The following is a 10,833-nucleotide window of genomic DNA, read 5'->3' as shown; positions in this document are numbered from 1 at the left end:
TTTGGTCTTGTTGCTTTTCGTTGTTTTGCCCTCTGCTATCCACTCACCCCAACCTGTTGATGCAGAAGGCCGCCCTCCAAGAGCCGGGGTCTGTCGGAGGTTTCTTCCATTAAAGGGAGTTTTTCCTCCCCGCTGTCGCCGAGTGCTGCTCAAGGGGGATTTGTTGGGATTTTCCTCAATAATAATAATAATAATAATAATAATAATAATAATAATAACCTTACTTTGTAAAGTGTCTTGTGATGACTGTTGTTGTGAATTGGTGCTATACAAATAAAACTGAAATTTTAAATGACCATTCAGGTTTAAAACAAACCACCAGGTATGTCAAGTTGTTCACATGGAGTTATTCTGAGCAGTGAAAGATAATTAACAGTACCATTGAGGTAATTTGTTGCCTTTATTCTACATTCTGTCTGAACACTTGTCAGTTTGTGTTTCTTGCCCTGTTGGGCTTTTTTGTTGCAGTGTTGTTGTTTCTAGATCTCGGCAGTTACTTTGTTTGTACTGTGTATCGTAACTGAAAAAGAAGGCTGTGAAAAACAGGAGTTTTTATCCTCTAAGATCTTGAACCTGAAGCTTGTCAGCTCTTCTCATCCATCCTCCAATGTGTGTTTTCAACTTGTAAGCAAGAGCAGCTGAGGGAATTGAGTTGTCAGAAACGCTGTCGGACACATAGAAAAACACGCCACGACTGAGCCCGTTGACTCCCAGGAACAACCAGCCAAGCTTCAACAAAACCTAACAATAATAACTGGAAAAGATTTGTGTTCTTTGCTGCTGCTGCATCTCTGAAGGCCAAACCCAGAAGAATTTGGGATTCTAGTCAGAGTTGAGTGATGATTAGACTGCTTCACCCAATTCTTCTATCATCTGTCTCCCAGTGCCTTTAATATGCAAATTGTAGGTATGCAAAGCTCTGATGCTTTTATTTAAAAGACATGTCCTGAGGCGATAGCAGTGGGCTTCCAGGGAGAGCTCTGTTTCAGCATGAAATAAATAGTTGTTAAAGGGATCACACAAGTTCGTATCTTGGAAGATGAAAAGCTAATTGACATGAATAATTTATTTGTATTACAGTATCTTAAAGATATCAAATAGTGGAAGAAAAATGAAACTTGAGTTCAAACATGATACTGAGTGTTGACAGGGCCTTGTGAATACAGAGGGAATCAGATTAGTCGTCATCCTTTAAACTCATAATGGCACATGTCCTAAGGTCACTGCACTGCAATTATCAAATATTACCAGAACACTCGGAGGTATTAAGAATAATGATCTGAATAGAAATTACTGTGTTGCTCCTGTGGTTCAGGATGGTAAAGTCAGTTTTTTTGTTGTTTTTTTTCTTGGGGGGGTCATCAGGCACACATTATACAGTGCCTTTAAAATGTATTCACCCCCTTGGATGTTTTACCCTTTTATAGATTTTATAAATCGATCATGTTCAATATAATTTGGCTTTTTTGACAAAAAAATACAAAAAAAAAAACCTCTGTCAAAGTGAAAACTGGTTTGTACAAAGTAATGCCAATTAAATAAAAATATGTAATGTCAAATAAGTGACTGCATAAATATTCACCCCCTTCCAGTCAATATTTAGTAGATGCACCTCTGGCTGCAGTCACAGCACTGAGTCTGTGTGGATAGGTCTCAGTCAGGCTTGCACATCTGGACACTGCAATTTTACTCCATTCTTCTTCACAAAACTGTTCAAGCTCTGCCAGGTTGCGTGGGGATCAGGCGTGAACAGCCCTTTAAGTTCAGCCACAAATTCTCTATTGGATTGAGGTCTGGGCTTTGACTCGGCCACTCCACAACACTCACCTTGTCTTTAAACCATTTCTGTGTAGCTTTCGCTGTATGCTTCAGGTCATTGTCTTGCTGGAAAATAAATCTTCTCCCAAGCCGTACTTCTCTTGCAGACTGAATAAGAGTGTCCTCCAGGATTTTCCTATATTTTGCCACATTCATTTTACCCTCTACCTTTACAAGCCTTCCAGGGCCAGCTGCTGAGAACCATCCCCACAGCATGATGCTGCCACCACCGTGCTTCATGGTGGGGATGGTGTGTTTGTGGTGATGTGCAGCGTCTGGTGTCCACCAAACATAGCATCTTGTCTGATGGCCAAAAAGCACCATGTTGGTCTCATCACACTAAAGAACTTTCTTCCACTTGACCATGGAATCTCCCACATGCCTTCTGGTGAACTTGAGTCTAGATTTAATGAGTTTTCTTCAACAGTGACTTTCTCTTTGCCAGTCTCCCATAAAGCTTTGACTGGTGAAGAACCCCGGCAACAGTTGTTGTATGCAGAGTCTCATGGTCACTCTGTGAGGACAACCCGATCTAGGCAGATTTAGACATGTGCCATATTCCTTCCATTTCTTGATGATGGGTTTAACTGAACTCCAGGGATGTTCAGTGTCTTGGAAATGTTTTTGTATCCATCCCCTGACTTATACTTTTCAATAACCTTGAGACATACTCTGGTGATCCAGTTGGCTGGACCTCTGAATTAGGTCGGTCATTTTGAAGGGGGTGAATATACAGTCACTTATTTCCCATTACATATTTTTATTTAATTGACATTACTTTGTAGAAACCTGTTTTGACTTTGACAATAAATAGGGTTTTTTGTCTTTTTTTAATTTTTATTATATTGACCATGATTGATTTATAAAATCGATAAAAGGGTGAAACATCCAAGGGGGTGAATACTTTTTATAAGCACTGTACATATGCATGTGAAAATGATGAAGATTTATAGATTTATTAAGATGCCAGAGAGAGCAGCTGTAGGTTTTGACTGCTGGAAGAAAGGTTGTTCATCTTAAACAATAAGTGCAGCAGCTCTCAGTTTTGGGAATAATGTGTGAGAACGTGCGCTCATTCCCCACGCATTGACATCCACTAACATATCTGTGACTGACATTTTCGCAGAAGGACGAAGCCTGCCCACCAGGCCTTCGACCCAGGCTAAAAACGAGTGCTCAGTGTGTGTTAAATTTTCAGTTTGACCCCAGCACAGAGGAGGTCCACATACTCCGAGTGTAATCCTACTCCACATCTCTTTTGGCATAGTTAGAATTCAGAAGTGCATGGCTCTAACAGGAAGGCAATTCTGATTAGACAAAATCCACAATGCCCTCCGTTGTTGTCGTGAACTTTTGACTGCGTAGGCCGGGCCTTGACAATGGCAGACTGCACTGAGGAGTTGGCAGCGGGGTGGAATATTTGACGTTCCTCCGTGATGACAGACTTGTTACTACTCTCATTTTGTACTGTGTGCATCCTTTCTGCATCGTCGTGTCTCCAGCATAACACAGTCTTGTCTGGATGACAAACACTTTCCAGCTCTAGAATCTGGACGGTTTTGGGAAATTCCAAGCTTGTACTCAGTTTGAGGCCTGAGCACTTAATTTTAAGAACTTACATTAGACAACTTGCATACTTTTCCTCCAGTGTGTTTACTGTTGACAGCTTTGGTTACTTTGCACATTTAGTGTAATACTACTTTGGATTCAGCAGTACATAAAGTAAATAATATAAGGCCCACCTTTTCCAGCAGCTCTGTTAGTCATGCAAACTCATTATCACATCAATAATTATTATGTGAGCAGGCCATGCTGCATAATAAGTATTACTTTTGAATATTTTGATGCAAATACTTTTGCGCTTCAGTAAAATCTTTAATGTATGACTTTTACTTGTAACTGAGTATTTCGAAACTGTGGTGTTGTTACTTAAGTAAACGATTAGTTTTTCCACCACACATAACCAGAGCTTGTGGCCAGCAGCTCACAGTTCCTTATTATTTTGTAAAAAGACAATGTATAGACATATATTTACTCAGCTGGTCTGGCCCTAGTGAGAAGAGGTGTGCATGTTGAAGATATGAGGTTGAAGGTACTTCCTTTATTTATTTTCAGATGAGAGACTAAACCCCCAGTCGGTCTGAAAGCAGTGGACCTCATCATCATCACACAGCACACACTGTCGCATGAAGAAGTGTCCGACTAAAAGAGGTAAGATAAAACTGCAACTACGCGCAAATAAAGAATCATTTTTCCCACGCTTTAATGTGAATATGCACTGCAGTGTGTATTTTTCCCACGCTTTAATGTGAATATGCAGTGTGTACGTGTTCATTTAGTAAGGCTAGTACTGGTGGCAGTACTGATGCTTTGTATTGGATTGGAGCTTTGAATACAATAACATACAGTATACTAGTGCAGCTTCTACAATAGTACTAGTAAATTAATAGTTACTACTACATTTACTACTTGTAGTGCTGCCCCCACTACTACGTCATTATTACTGCAGGTAGTGCTATCTGTACGGTGACTACTACTAGTCCCACTCCTCCTGTTGCCCTCTGTGACCTTCACACATTTAATAAATTAATCTACTTTTTCTAGTTAGGTTTGCTGTGTTCAGGTTGTGGTATCTCTGTGACAATGACAGAAATTTGGGATTTTTGTGGACTACTTGTGAGTTCACCTTTAGTTTTAAGTGTGTCTGAGAGGAAGCAGTTTTTGTCGAGCCTGTTGGAAGTACAGAAGCAAAACATCTTGTATCCACTTTAAGATTCAAGCTGTGTTTTTTTTTACATGGACGCTGACCCATACCATTACAATGATGTGTCAATTAGTAGGAGCCTCTTACTGTTTTAACTTCCAAAGAAGTGTGACTGTACAACCTCTTTGCTGTTAAATCGCACTTCAAGCCCTAAAATATCCTCTGTTTTGAAGTTGTAAATGAAACCCAGCGTGGTAATATGACTCAGGATATGTAACCTCACAACTCTTCTGGACCGAATAGCAAGTGTTAAATGAGAGAAGAGTGGAGTCTTTGAATAAAGAAATACATTCTTATTGAAGAGGTGAGGGGCTGACAATGAACCCTCTCGCTCCTAGTTGAGCCTGCGAGAGCCCGACTTGTTCATCCCTTGTTATGCTGCTAATGTGTGTGATTTAAGGGGGAATTATGCACATCTCAATGTGCCTATAAATGACATTATTCATGCACAGGTGCTGCACTAAGCAGCTCCTGAATGATAATTAAGATAATCTTTCTTTTTTTCTTTCTTCACGCTTGCTCGCTCTCTTTTCTCACAGATCCACTTTGTTCAGGCAATATCTCCTGTGTCAATACCTCGCTACACTGCCGCCCCTCTCCCCTCAGCCATTGTCTGATCCTTATTCAGCACTAAAACCCGCACTAACAAGTGAGACCACGTCTGTTTCTCCCCTGAGCCCGATGGTGTTTCTGAGAAATAACGTGCCAAGTTGAATTAAAGTGAGAGAATAAAAAAAAAAAACAACTTTTGCAAGGCAGGAACTTGGCTGCAGCGTTCCTGAGGGAATTCACTGCGCAATGAATTTCTCAAACGAGAATATGAAGACATTGATGTTGAGCACTTTGCATATGATCAGCTCTTTTTTTCCATAACGAGAAGTGATTAGTTTTGGGATGGTTAGGAAGTGTTGCTGGGGAGAAAGTCTTCCATGGCCTCAGATATTAAGGACATTTAGAATACATTTAAAAAAAGAGAAATCTTCTCATAATTAGGTGGTAAGTTTGTGACAATCATGTTTAAACTCAGGTTTTCTGCTGAAAATGTACTGAAGCGAAACTGTCTTAGCATAGAAAGGATATGATTCCTCGATTTTGTCTGATCTAGTTGGACAGTAGCGAGACACGCTGTGCCAAATCTTTGTGAATAAATGCATCATCACAGATCAGCATTAGTGAATCCAGCTTCGTTTGTGTTATTGGGGATCCTGAGGCTGCTGGGGCTGGAACCCCTCTCCACTGTGGTAAACAGTGAGCGATGATTATCGACGCTTACCGAGAGGAAATCCAGATGTATTGTTTTAGCGTGGCCACTTGTTTACAAAAACCTCTCTCCAGTGGACGGGCCGCGCTTGATTTATTTGTCTCTTGTGTGCAAATCACTTGTTTTGTTTGTATTTTTTTGATTTTCTTGTTGTGTTAGGCTCCGAGTCGGCCCTCTCACTGGCCTGTGTTGTGAGGGAAGTCATCCAGTGTCTTTGAGGCCTACAGCTGGGTTTCATTACCCGACTTTTGCCACACCCTTTAACTTCAAATAAACACACTATGTACCAGAGAAGGCACAAATAGGAGCTGCAAAATCAGAACATTTGTTTTAAACTTCTCTTTGTGCCAGATGGGTGGAGTTTACATTAATGCTGTTTTTAGGGCTGTCAATTGTCAGTGACAGGAAAAGTTGCATATTAAAAGGAAAGTTCAGTAAGTACCTTTATCAAATTCTGTACTTAGGTACATTTTTGAAGTACTTGTATTTCCTTTTAATAATGCTCTATACGTTTACTCCAGTACTTTTCAAGGCAGCTGTAAAATTATATGCATAACATTTTACATTTAACACTTATGGCATTGCAGCATTGCTGATCTGCATTAATGAAACTATTCATCTGGGTAAAAAAACTACACTTGGATACAGTTTGAAACCCCTTTTTAGGGCTTGTGACACACTCCACCCATTTGGTTCTTCATGGTTCTTTTTTGGTTCTTCATGACTTTTTGTGCAAGTATGGTTTGACCACAGATGGATGTTTGCCAGTCCTTTGTAAGGAAAACAGGACATAAATTTGTGGTTTTATCGAGGAAAAGGCGCCAATACAACAGTCAAGATGTCCTCCAGAACTAAGTGATGACAGAATAGGGTGCTTGTCATTGCCTTCTAGACTGACCCATATGAGCATTTTCTTTTCTGGTGCATTATTGTCACATTATCATCATTTGTCACTAACATCCAAAATGCATATAATTTCTGATCACCACAAATCGCACAACATTATGGTTTTGTGAAGTTTAGAGACCAAAATGACGTGGTCATGAGGGGACTTTTGTTTAAAGAAAACTAGCAGTTGAACCAACAAATGATATTTTGTGAGGACAATCTCTAGTAGTGCTTTATTATAGTTAAAGTATAATTTAAATATCTAACTGAAGACAATCTGAATTAGATGCATTTATGTGGTAATTAGTGAGCCTTACAGGCTCAGCAGCAACTCTTACAGGACAGTTAAAGAAAAGCCTTGGCCCACAGACTACATCTGTCACTGCTGCAGTTGCAAAAGGCAGAATTAACTTCCTCTAAAACTGAGATTTCCTCTGCAAATGACACTGAATCATATATATTTGAACCATGCCTCCTGGCTACAGCATGTCCTGAAATGTCTTTAATAAGGATGAGGATGTTTAGGAGCTGGTACAGTATAGCTCCAGTTTTAAATTAGAAATAACCTGGCAGAACACTTGACTTACAGTAAAGGTTAGGTTTAAACACAGCACATTAATCTCTGCTTCTCGTTTGCTCATTTAAGGATCTCTGTGTGGATTTTCTGGACAAACATCCAGCACCATTAACCAATATGAGGAAGCAATTACAGAAATGAGTGTGTGCAGGGAGAAGTGTGCACTGGTATTCCTGACTTGAAAAAGCTCATTTTTAAGCCAGTGTTTGTCCCATGCAGTCAGCTTAATCTGAACATAAGGCAAAGATGAACATCAATAATTATCTGGATCATTATATACTTGGAGGATGCCACGCCGTGCAGCCCTGTCGTATATCAGCACTCCCAGCAGCAGGTGGAATGTGTGCAAAGGCCTCGCAATTTCCACCTGATTACAACAACAGAGGCTCGTATGTTTTCACCGGCTGTGTGTCTTTATTCCTTTTTTGTGGCAGAAATTGCAGCTTTTACTGATGACAAGCAATTTGAAAGTGCCCTTGTTGAATAGTTGCAGGTGCCATGTTGTTTGTATCAAGCAGACTAGCTGTAAATAGCTGGAGCGGGTTTTATTTTTTTTCAGTGTGCAGGAATAGAGCACACAAAAGTCTATTCAGCGTGAAATGCTGTTTTATGTGGCCATTAGCAGATTGGAGTTTTAGTGACACAAACATTTTACAGAGGCAGCCGCAATATCATTGGCTGAGGTAAATCACACTGGGCGGAGGCAGAGCCATGCTTGTTTGGAGTACAACTTGTAGTACAAATTGATAGTTGAGGGGGGGCAAGAAGTGTAGCTGTGCAACACTAACTGCAGCTTGTGACTATTATGTATTACATAAGCTCAAGTCAGAGATAGTTTTCCCTGAATGTGCAAAATTGAGACTCGCTGATTGTTTTGACCATGTACTGTCGTTTCATAACACTTGCCCAAATTCGGAAGGATTTCCCGAATCCTCAAACTCTTCTAATGATGCGGAATCAAAAATAATCCAATGCAGTCCAGCAAAAATATAATTTGTCAGTTTCTCAGATAAAACAACTTCTTTTCAGTTGAGCTAAGATGGTGACAGGAAATCATGTCATCTTTATCGATGTTTTTTGTGGAAGTTGAGCCACTTTCACACAAAGCCAGAGTAACAATGTTATTCCTTTCACCATCTTTGTTTTAATGAGACAAATGGACATAAAGAAAGTGATTAAAATTATTGTTTTTCCTAGACTGGACCGAATTATGTTTAATTCTATATTGTTAGTCTGAGGATTTGGGAAATAACTTCAGAATTTGGGTGAGTATTGTGAAACGACAGTATGGGATTAAATGGTTGGCATGTTTCAATTTCGCATTGTTCACAGAACATTATCTCTGATTTGATGCTATGTAAAACAAGCTGAGGCTTTGCAATGTGATTTCATTTCTTTTCAAGAAAACTGCACAGGTCATCTTTAAGATGAATAAAAAAATGATAATACTTTGTGTAAAGAAAGTTTGCCCATTTGTTTAATGTGTTTGGAGATGGTTGAATATCCTCAGGGTAACTTACTGAGAGGTCAGAGAGGAGAATTGGCTTACTTTGCAAATATCAGCAGAGCATTTTTCTGACTTTAGCTGCCTTCTTTCTTGTTTACTGTTAAGGGAAACAATTTGGGGTACAACAACCAATTTTTTGCATTTAATTATTTGTTAAAGTAGTTATGAAAATATAAGAAAATTGTAAAAAATATAAAATTTGGTTTCCAATAAAATGTGGCATTTTTGTTTTGGCAGTTGTGGTTGTCAAATAACTTGAATTATTTAGCTGTTATAATGTTTAAAATTGTGTTAATTCACAGGCTGCTCACTTCATACATTATCTTATATTTTAGCTCATATTGTTAATGTTCTTGACTGCTGCTGTGTATCAAAAGCAGACTTATACATTATAAAAACAAGTAGCACAGATTTGCATCAGATGATCGACCTTGTCACCAAACATCTGGAGAGGTCTGCTGCAGTTACTATATGTCTGGCTATTATTCCTGAGAAGCTGGCTTTGAAAAGTCTTCAACAGGGTCCATCTTCAGTTTCATGTTTTTCTACATTCTGTTTCCAAGACTGAAACAGCATTTTGAATTAGGTGTTTAGCAACAAATTTACAGTTGGTATGTGTTGTCTGCGCCTTGAAGTGGTCTGTTGCCATCAGCTGCATGCATGCAAAATGTTCAGATAGGTTATATTGCTTTCATTCTGCAAGAAAAGAGTTTGTGTCCTGTACTTGGCTTTGTTCCAAAAGATTCATGTGTGATTGTGTCATATCATTTTAAATAACCCCATCTCTAAGATCACACACAACAGAATTAAGCAAACATTGGAAGGAGAGATGGCGGGGGGGGTGAAATATCTTTGTTCCCTCTGCTCTTTACAAAACTTATGCCGGCACGTCTTCACTGAAGCATACAGGATGTGCCTGATGTTTCCTTGGCAAAGGAAAAGGTAAAAATAGAGAAGACTCATCTGGTTTGAGTTCTGCGGCACCACATTACTTTAGGGGTGGTTTTTTCCCTCCTTTTTTTTTATTTTTTATTTTTTATTCAGCAGTCCTGGGCCCTTTTGTGTGATTGAAGCTCAAGCGGACCAGGAAATGCAAATAATCCTGGTTCTGAGGAGCTCAGTGACGTGATTGTTGGGACGGTACGAGGAGGCTGGCTGGCTTGCCACATTAAAGGCAGAGTTTGAACGAGAGATGAGTGGAGACTGGGTTAAGTTAAGCAAGAGGAAAGGACTTCAAAGCCTGCTAGGTTTGCCTGCCATATTGAGAGTGACGAGACCTGTCTTTTATTAATAGCATTCACCAGAGTTTCTTGTTTCTGCTCTCAACTTGTTCCATTGTTCTACAAACACCGCAGCATTGGGACAGAATGAAAGGAGTCCTTTCAGAGCTGCAGAATAAATTATACCTTGATTATACATGAGGCAGTTAAAGAATTTACTTTCATTGTTTGACATTTTGTTTATATCTGATTATGCTGTAGCTTCTTTACCACCTTGGTCAAAGCGCTTACATGTACATTTAACTCTGAAGTTGTCCTTTTGCAAGGACTCATAATTTACATGTCATGTTGATTCTGCTTAAAAAGTCTTAAGATTTTGTCCTCAGTTTTAGGCCTTTTCAAATGGATCAAGAGAAGGCTTTGCCTTCATTTCTCTTAGTAGATTTATAAAAACTGGAAAAAAACACTATGCACAGTAACACTTTTTAAAAATATATTTAAGACTCAAACTGCCCTTGTGCAGAGTATGTGTATTGTTGTATTACTGTGATCGGTAAGGAAAAACCAGCGATGTGGGCTTTAACAACATATTCAAATGAAACAATCTACACAGTCACAGGCCTATGACATGCCAAGCCGACGGTTGGCCACCACTGGGCCGTCGGCGAGTGTCCATCACCCGTACTAGTGTGTCCATCACCGATGGTGCCTTGTCGGCAGCTTTTTGGCCAATTTGACATGTTGAATCAGTGTCTGGCCTCTTTGGCAAGAGAGGCCACTCTGATTGGGTGGTTACCT

General features: G+C 39.6%; 1 long non-coding RNA gene across 4 annotated transcripts in view; it reads left to right on the top strand.

The window, feature by feature from the left end:
- LOC109955799 (uncharacterized) overlaps positions 1-10,833 on the top strand; it is a 131,927-nt gene that overhangs the window by 11,044 nt on the left and 110,050 nt on the right. For all 4 annotated transcript variants that reach the window (XR_002274338.1, XR_002274339.1, XR_002274337.1 and 1 more), the window contains exon 4: positions 3,934-4,029. This is a non-coding gene — a long non-coding RNA (uncharacterized LOC109955799). The remainder of the gene's footprint in view (positions 1-3,933; positions 4,030-10,833) is intronic.

Source organism: Monopterus albus, unplaced genomic scaffold (genome assembly GCF_001952655.1).
Source record: "Monopterus albus unplaced genomic scaffold, M_albus_1.0 scaffold16.1, whole genome shotgun sequence".
NCBI lineage: Eukaryota > Metazoa > Chordata > Actinopteri > Synbranchiformes > Synbranchidae > Monopterus > Monopterus albus.
Note: the sequence above shows the minus strand (reverse complement) of the source record. Positions and strands in the feature narration are given on the sequence as shown.